This window comes from Camellia sinensis, chromosome 8 (assembly GCF_055761805.1).
Source record: "Camellia sinensis isolate YWXY chromosome 8, ASM5576180v1, whole genome shotgun sequence".
NCBI classification, from domain to species: domain Eukaryota; kingdom Viridiplantae; phylum Streptophyta; class Magnoliopsida; order Ericales; family Theaceae; genus Camellia; species Camellia sinensis.
The window spans coordinates 153339913-153349662 of NC_138968.1; the positions used below are offsets into that span (position 1 = coordinate 153339913).

The 9750-nt window shown below is 36.2% G+C and overlaps 1 long non-coding RNA gene across 1 annotated transcript; it reads left to right on the top strand.

The window, feature by feature from the left end:
* The first annotated feature begins 277 nt into the window (after positions 1 to 277).
* On the top strand, positions 278 to 3236 carry LOC114303014 (uncharacterized). Its single transcript, XR_014337203.1, has 3 exons — positions 278 to 400; positions 1156 to 1245; positions 2890 to 3236. It is a non-coding gene; the product is annotated as an uncharacterized LOC114303014 (long non-coding RNA).
* The last annotated feature ends 6514 nt before the right edge of the window (positions 3237 to 9750 follow it).

Here is a 9750-nt window from a genome sequence, read left to right on the forward strand (position 1 = left end):
TTGGGCGGGAGCGCCAAAAATATTTTCGCGACCAAATGAACATATAGCGACGAAATTTTGGTCGCCGATTGTAAAGTTTTGGCGACGGAAATGAAATAGTCGCGGAAAAGATGAACGGTACTTATGGCGACAGAAGAATTTTTGTCGCCAATAAATTAGCAAACGAAACTACGTCGTTTTGCATTTTTCAATTTTTTTTTTCTTTTAAAGACTAGACTGACCCTTTTACTGAATAAACACACCCAAGCCTCATCTCATTGTATTCAAAGGAAAATGAGAAGAGAGGCAGAAGATAGAGGATTCAAAAGGGAATGGAAGGGAAGGGTAGGGTTTTAATCTCTCTCTCTGTGCACACTTCGACGGTATGGCGAAACTGATTCGGCAGCGGTGACAATCAACGGTACGCACTCATCTATTCTCTTCTCTTCTCATTCAACATCCAGATAGTAGACTTCAAGAGTCCAAATAGCATACCCAAACGATTGTCAAGCATGAGCTAGGTAACGAATGACGAGAACGGTAGAGGTGCTTGGCGTAGATGAGGTAGGGAGGGGCGTCGCCGTGGGTTTGTTAGGCGTGGCCGTAGGGTAAGGGTCGCCGAAGGGGGGGACTCTCTCTTTCTCTCTCCCCCCTTCTTCAGCTTCTTATTTTTTCTATTGGCAAATTGTGCTTGTCTCTCTTTGCCCTATAAATTGCAATTTCTATGCCCTAATTGATTTTTTTTCTTGCCAAGTGCCTTTTTAGAATTTTTTTTAGGGGTGTTGTTGTGATGTCTGGTTTCTCTCATTAGAGTTCAAATCCCATTTTTCTTGTTTGTCAAATGTTTGATAAAATGCATCAATGATGGCCTACTGTGATTTTGTTTATTAGATCCATTTTTTTTTTTGACTTTTGGATCTTTGAGAATATAATTTAGGAGAATTTTGGACTCAAATACAATTTAGGAGAATATAATTTAGTTTTCTTGGTGGGTTTGTTTTGTTGTGTTTATCTACAAATTGAAGTTGTGGAAGTATGTATATATAGTAAATTTATTATCTTTGATTAATCATTTTTTAGTATTTGTCACTCCATATATTTCAGTTATTGTGTTTTCAGTGAGAGTCTGTAATTGTACATGAATTATTTGAAATACTACAATTATTTGATTTTCAGGAACACTCAGTCGCTGCTTTCACCCGTGTTCTTGATGAGGCCAGTGCTGTTCTTCTCTTCAGAGACAAAGTCTATCTTCATCCCGATAAGGTACGTACACATATATATAAATAATAGTTTTCTTGTTAGAAGAAGATTCTTATAAATTGATTTATGTGGGACTAGTGATTTGTGCTTGTGTTAGAATATAACTAACAATTTTGTTGATGAAATTTGTGTGTGTTTATTAGTCACAAAAGTTTTGTGTATCTCATTATGGCTAATATGTATATTTTGCGTTGCCAAAAATCACATGTTATTTTTGTTTTATTATTTTCTTGTTGGTCTTTGGTTGTGTACACTACATGGGGAATGAGTTTACTCTGTATTGCGAAGATGAAGGTTTAAGTTTTATGTTTCCCTCTGTATGGTTAATGTCTAATTTTAGAGTTAAAAAGAGTCCAAAATACATTCGTTAGTTGCACTATGAGAACTAAGCAACTGTTTCTCTACAGAGAACAGTTCCAAAACCTCTGATTTTGCAGCAAGGGATTGAGGATAAAATATATAGACATAGTCACCATCAAAATCAGCACTAAGTGGCCCACATATAAGAGGGTTGATCTTGACTGTATGGTCATCGTGAACATAAACCGACAAAGCTTGCAGGGAATGTTTATGCGTTGTCGAAGGTCTATTGATGAAAACAATATCCCCATCCATTATCCGTCGATGTACCACTTGACCAGGTCTTAAAAAAGTATGCCCCTTCGAACCTTCCCTCAGCGAGTGGGTTGACAAACCATCCCTATAGGTTAAACACAACTTTTCATCAACCAGCTTCTGCAGATACTGCATGTTATATTGAGTAACTCTCTCCTCAAATGTTATCCGTTGAGCAATTTCAAAAGGCAGTCCAATCTCATTGACTCCTTTATATGCATCACCTGTAATAACACTCCGTGAGGAGAATCCACAACCCTTTCTGATAAATAGGGTTTTCATCTTCTCAAGCCATGCTTTAGTAGTAAAATCGCTTTGCTCTTTGTTAATCCCAAATCGTGTATCCATGTCACGAGATGCCTTGTAGAAGAAATATGCACGGAAAGACAAGAAAATAACAGTTGTTCATGAACATTTGCACAATTTAATTGCCAAAGGTTTGACTAGATTATCAATCATATTCTCAATAAAGAACAAATGTCACCCAAGTAAATAGTAAACCAGCATGGTGAATAAACAAATAATTATCAATATTAAGAGATGAGGGTCCAAAAGAAAAAAGGTCTGAGGCAAATAGCAGCACTCTAAATTGTTTCCTTGGTGTCTAATATTTGTCTATTTCTATCTAATTTGTAGGTATATACAAGTGGGGAATGCAGTTGCATTTCTAGTATCTATGGTATTCGGAAGTATGTTGGCAAAGGGAAGCTAAGGAGTCTCAAATAATGAACCCTTGACAACAACTGATCTGAAATTCCCTCTGAGTCCTGCACAATTGTTTGTGTGAATAGCATTGGATTAATTAACCATTCTTAAAGTGAGTTCAATCTTGGCAAAATTCATTCTTAACAATCTTGTTGAAGAAAATTTTAAACTTACATTGAGTAGTAGACCATTCATAAAAACCATATATGGTCATTGTAGCTTGTAATTCAAATTTCCATTTTCTTCTTGTATTATCTTGAAAAATATCTGGTTAAGTACATTGAAAGATATGTAACCTTATTTTTAGCTTTTTCTTTTTAGGCCTAGACCCATTTCTGTTTGCAGAGTGCTGGTGGACCGGGCACTGGAAGTGATATTGGGCTGATTGCGAGGTTCTGCTGTGGGCCCTTTCTCGGTCCATATTTCCTCACACGACCCATTATGTTGTGGGCCCTTTTTAGGTGGATTTCAGTTTGTAGTTAGTGGATTATTAATCATCTTGTGTGGTAAAGATGATGCTTGTGCAAGTTTTCTTTAACATATTCAAGATCTTTATGAGGTTGATGTTGCCACATCAACTCTCTGCTTCATTTGCTGCTATGATGATGGTTTTATTTGCATCTGATTCTATCTGTTTCTTTTACCAGTTTGTGAATGTTTTTAGTTGCAGCTGCTAATCCATGTAATTTCTATATTTCTTGTCTTTTTTTATTGAAACAGGAATTATCATTAATTTGCTCATGTTTTCTATTGAATGATTTTCATTTACACCAGCATGCTATTTACTAGTTTCATGCCTATTTACATGATCAGGACAAATGGCGGAACATGGGTATTAGTACTGCTGCACACAGTTCTAAAGAAAAAATAAGAATTCCTAGAGTAAAAGCTGTTGCCGCTGGCCCACTCACCAATGGTCAAAATTCTGCTTTTGCTTCACTTATTGATGATGACTAGGATGGGAAAACTGCTCCACGGTGCGCTTTTCTTTTGGTTCTCTTTTGTGAATATAGAATTAATCTCATGGCGTTGCTCTGATTGGTGAGAGAAACTTTTATGTGCATAAATCTTTTGTTTCTATTGATATGTTTATTCTGCGCCTCCACTCAGCTATGGGGAAAATAACTAATACAAAAGGATAAATAAGAATTAGGCAACAGAAACAGGAAACACTGTCACTAGCGTTGTTCTATGTATTGAGTGGCTAAGCAAACTAGGATTTACAAACCTACGATAGAGGCTTTAGGCCCCATGAAATTCAAATCCTTTTTTGTCCAAAAGATGGCATCATAGTATTTGCTTTCAGTTTTATTTATCTTTTCTTTAGGCTTCATTGGTTTCAGAATTTGAATCTTAGTATATGAACCTTATCACCAATCACATTGCCATAAGACTTCCATTGGATTCAAATGTGACACTTGGGGATGTGAAACCCCTGAATGTAATAGTTAATGCAACAGTATGAGCAGTTTAGTTAAAATTAATAAACTCATTACAAAGTGGTGGCATTCCCAAACTCCTTGTAGTTGCAATGATCTTTGAAGCACTTACAGCCATACAAGATTCAAATGGAGCTGATATTAGTGCCATTCTCAACTTTATTGAGGTCAGATAGAAGTCTTTTGTTATCTTTATTCCCTTGGATAAAATTTACCTAGTTTAATCTTGAAGGACTTGTAGTAGCTGTTAGGTTATGACAAAACAATTTATGGAAAATAATTGCAGACAGCTCTTTATATTGCATAATGTTTGCTAGAATTTGTATGAGCAATTTCTTTGACTATGTGACTAATTAGAGTCATTTTCATTGCTTTCTGTTTTCATATTTTCTGGGTTGTGGATGTGAACTAGAATTTGAATTTTTGTACTGGATTCTCGGCTTTTTTGATCACTCCCTAATAAAATATATACTAATATACACATAACAAACAAGCGAATGCTATCTATATATAAAGCTTTTTTCTTCTCATTGTATAAATAAGTTGGCTAGCCTTTATAATCAAAAAATGTGAATAAGGAGGTTTCCTTGTTGACTTTCCTTGATTTCTCACAGGCTCTATGCCAATTGAGGCAGATAGCTCAGGAGGTTTCTCAGTCTAATGTCACCAACTGGAGCAGAAGGCCTGCAGTTCTACGAGCACTTAGCCAGAGGTTGAGCAGGTTGATATATTACTGCTTTACCACCATCTATTGAATATAATAGTTTTCTCTGTTGTCCAGAGCTTGATAGATTTTTATTTTTATTTTTATTTTTATTTTTATTTTCTCTGGCAGGGGTTACAATGAGGCTCTTAACGGTTTTACTGATGAGGGGTGGTCTATGATGGAAAATGATGGCATGGATGATGTTAGCATCCTTGTTAACTCTTCACCTGACAAATTGATGGGCTTAAATCTGACATTTTCTAATGGATTTCCAGCCGTCAGCAATGCAGTCTTGTGTGCAAAAGCGTCAATGCTTTTGCAGGTTAGCATACTGGAAGTGTTTCATTTATCTGAATAGTCCATGGGAAAACATTATTAAAAAAATTGTGGAGTACTTCATTCGTTGATTATGTTTCTCATGCATAGATTGTTAAATTATCCTAGGATGACAAATGCTGTCGACTTGTTATGCAGCTTTTGTTTTTGGTGTATATGCTGGGGCTCAGCTTGTATGTGGCTGATTCTGCCTCTTTGTCAATCAGCCAAACTGTGCATAGCTCAAACACAGCATGGATGTTTGTTTTCATTACTATGAGTTTGATTAGTTTACCAATCAGTTGATTTAGCTTCCATTCAGTTGTAAAACTGCCCATGCCCCCTTGAGATACCAACCCAAAGAGAAAAGTTGGCAGGTAGTTTAAACTTTAAAGCCAACAAGGAATTGTGCAGAACAAATTCAGCACTGGTAGTGTATTTTGTACCAGAAACACTAAGCGCCGAAGTTCGAACCTCCTTGGCTTTGCCCAATGTACACTTGTGGGGGCGTTGGCGTACATCCTACATTTTACCCTATAGGGGTGGGTCCAAAGGGCCCTGCCTTGGAGGGATTCCTAGTCATTAAACAAAAATAATAATAATTTGCATTAGTAAAAATATAATAGTATATAGATGATACCTTCTGGAAAAAGAAATGAATAAGGGATTAAACTAATGAACTAGCTTGGTTAGACTTGATATCTACCTTGTGTGTCACCGACTCACCAACACTACACACTTGCATGCAATCCTGCTAGTTAAAGTTAAGTTCAACTGCTGGAAATAGGTTATCACTATTCCCATGTCTATATGATCAGGAGCCTCTAGATGGTTTGATACCATACAACCACTAGAGAGCCCAAAATTTTTTTCTTTTCAACATTCCACTTTATCCATCTCATCTTTGGCACGTGCTTTGTACATCTCGTAGTTTCAAACATACAGTGCAGGTACATCAGGATGTTTAAGTGACTAGTTTCTGTGTCTCTTCAGCATAGGAGTTTTGTTGCACTGCTTTATTCTTTGGTTTTCAGGAAATGATCAGACATATCCAGAGTGGTATGCTGTAAGCAATGGTTAAATTGCTTGATCTGTTCCACAATAATGCCAATGATTGTTATTAGGTTTCCCTTGAGTGTGCAAAAATTTTGTCACGCTGCTATCACACATTTGTATAATATCTACTAATATTATGTTTATTTTTATGTGGCTCCTTTTTTTTTTTTTTTCTACATAACTTTCAGGATTTAATTAATGATGGAAGCATCTTAGTAAGTGAAGTAAATTTCACATTATTGTCATACTGTGGTCTATTAATGCATGCTTTCTCACACTCCTACTTGTCCTTTGGATTCATCTTCTCATTTCAAGTTTAGCATTTCTTTTTCTTCTCTACATTGTCCTTTCTTTCAGAATGAGCCCCCTGCAATACTTCTTAGGTTCTTGCGGGAGCATAGGTCAAAATGGGCAGACAGCAGTATTGATGCTTATTCAGCTGCAGCTGTCAAAGTTGGTCCCTGTATCTTACCAAGGGCTCGAGCTGGAAGTTTTGGGGGCCAAGTAATTCTTCCACTAGCTCATACTATTGAGCACGAAGAGGTAAGTTATTTATTCTTGATTTACTGCTGAAATCACTATATAAGGTTGATCTTTTTTAATTCAAATTGACTTGTTGAATTGTAATGGTTTTCTTCAATTGTTGACATTGATTATACATCTCTATTTGTCCTTATTAGTTATTGGAGGTCATTAAGTTGGAAGGTGTTGGCCATTATCCTGAAGATGCAATAATGCCTAGAGACATGTTTCTCTTGCAAGTAAGTCTTGTTTCTTAACATTGTGTATTATATTTACTACATGAATAATAACGATCTCATTTAAAAAGTTGTTTTTATTGTTTCTTTTGAAGTTGTTTACAAATTGATAGGAAGCTTTCAAAAAGTGACATGAAGAGTCTTTAGAGCCTAGGGCAATACCTTTAACTCAGGAGCAGCTGTCAATCGAGATTCTTGGAAAGAAATCGGGATACTTAAAACGCTTTGGAGTTGGTCCAAAACCATCATCATCCAGATCTTCTGTTACTGCACAAGCACATACTGAGGTGGTTTCAAGCATACAAAAAGAACTAGAGTCATTGAAGAATTTGTCCAAGGTCCAGCAAGAACAAATTAGATTATTCATCAGAGGAATCTTATTGACAAACACTTTTGTAAGTATATTTTTCATAATTTACTTTTCAAATCACTACAAGCATTTCATTTAATATGTCTGGTTGTGTTGAAGAAACGGGACCTTGATTGGATCTCCAGTTAGAAAATTAGAAGAAAAATTGTAAAACACAAAACTTAAAAGGCCCGTTAGGGGGCCAAAATTACGAAATGACCACCGAAACCACCGAAACTTGGCACGGACAGCTTATTCAAGCCTAAATAGACTTGTAGGAAAAAACGGGACCTCTATTGGATCTCCGGTTAGAAAATTATAAGGAAAATTGTAAAACACAAGACTTAAAAGGCCCGTTCGGGGGCCGAAATTGTGAAATGACCACCGAAACCACCGAAACTTGGCATAGACAGCTTGTTCAAGCCTAAATAGACTTGTAGGAACAAACGGGATCTCAATTGGATCTCCGGTTAGAAAATTAGAAGGAAAATTGTAAAACACAAGACTTAAAAGGCCCGTTCGAGGGCCGAAATTGCGAAAAGACCACTGAAACCACCGAAACTTGGCATGAACAGCTTGTTCAAGCCTAAATAGACTTGTAGGAACAAACAGGACCGCGATTGGATCTCCGGTTAGAAAATTAGAAGGAAAATTGTAAAACACAAGACTTAAAAGGCCCGTTCGGGAGCCGAAATTGCGAAATGACCACCAGAACCACCAAAACTTGGCATGGATGGATTTTTCAAGCCTAAATAGACTTGTAGGAACAAACAGGACCTCGATTGGATTTCCGGTTAAAAAATTAGAAGGAAAAATGTAAAACACAAGACTTAAAAGGCCCGTTCGGGGGCCAAAATTTTGAAATGACTACCGAAACCACTGAAACTTGGCACAGACAGCTTGTTCAAGCCTAAGTAGACTTGTAGGAACAAACGGTACCTCAATTGGATCTCCGGTTGAAAAGTTAGAAGGAAAATTGTAAAACACAAGACTTAAAAGGCCCGTTCGGGGGCTGAAATTGCGAAATGACCACCGAAACCACCGAAACTTGGCACGGATAGCTTGTTCAAGCCTAAATAGACTTGTAGGAACAAACGGGACATCGATTGGATTTTCGGTTAAAAAATTAGAAGGAAAAATGTAAAACACAAGACTTAAAAGGCCCGTTCGGGGGCCGAAATTTCAAATTGACCACCGAAACCATCGAAACTTGGCACGGATAGCCTTTTCAAGCCTAAATAGACTTGTAGGAACAAACGAGACCTCTATTGGATCTTCGGTTAGAAAATTAGAAGGAAAATTTGTAATACACAAAACTTAAAAGGCTCGTTTAGGAGCTGAAATTGCGAAATGACAACCAAAACTACCAAAACTTGGCACGGACAGCTTGTTCAAACCTAAATAGACTTGTAGGAACAAACGGGACCTCGATTGGATTTCCGGTTAGAAAATTAGAAGAAAAAATGTAAAACACAAGACTTAAAAGGCCCGTTCGGGGGCCAAAATTGCAAAATGACCACTGAAACCACCGAAACTTGGCACGGGTAGCTTGTTCAAGCCTAAATAGAGTTGTATGAGCAAACAGCACCCGATTGGACTTCCTGTTACAAAATTAAAATCAAAATTGTGAAGTTCATATCGAGTTGTGTTTTTTTTTTTTTTTTGTCAATCTAATATTGTTTTTTCTTTTTTCATGTGACAGATTGGCAATTGTAGAAAATATTTTGGGCTGCATCAGAAGATTTGATTTTGTGTTTTTTGAAATATTTTGACATAGGATTTTGGTAAATGATTTATGGATTAAATGTTTAGCATCAAAATATTTGGTGTTGTGTTTTTGCAAATATTTTGACATAGGATTTTAGTAAATGACTTGTTGGTTAGATGTTTAACATCAAAATATTTGGTTGTAATTTTGAAAATATTTTGACATAGGATTTGGTAATGTATTTATGGGTTTGATATTAGTAGTTTGTAAGTACTTTAGTATGCATGTTTTAGATTGTCAGAGAATTGTAATTATGTTTATTGGGATTTTTCATAGCTATAACTTTTGAATTAGTATGAATGTCTTGCACAGGTGTATTATTATTTACATTACATATGTGTATATATTGTGCACAGGAAAATAGGTGTTTTGGATTATTTTGAACAAAAAAAATTATTAAAATCAAAATTTGTGTAGTGAATTTTTAGTAACAGGTGGTGTTTTTGTCGCTGTTAATATATTTGGCGACAACATATTGTTTTTGTCGCTAAAAGTTAGTGGTTATTCCAGGAACATTTAGCAACCAAAACTTACTCGCCGCTAAAAACGTGATTTTTAGCAACCAAATTAATTTTGTCGTTAAATAGTACTTTTGGCGACGCATTTATTTGTCGCTAAAAGTACATAGCCTATCCAAATTTTAACCTTTTAGCAACAAATTGTAATTTTATGGCGACAAAATGTATGATTTTTGGCGACCAATTTTGCTTGTCGCTAAATGTCTACATACGGTGACAATTTCAGATTTCGTCGCCATTACTTTTAGTGACAAGGCTTTGGCGACAAGTTGTATATTT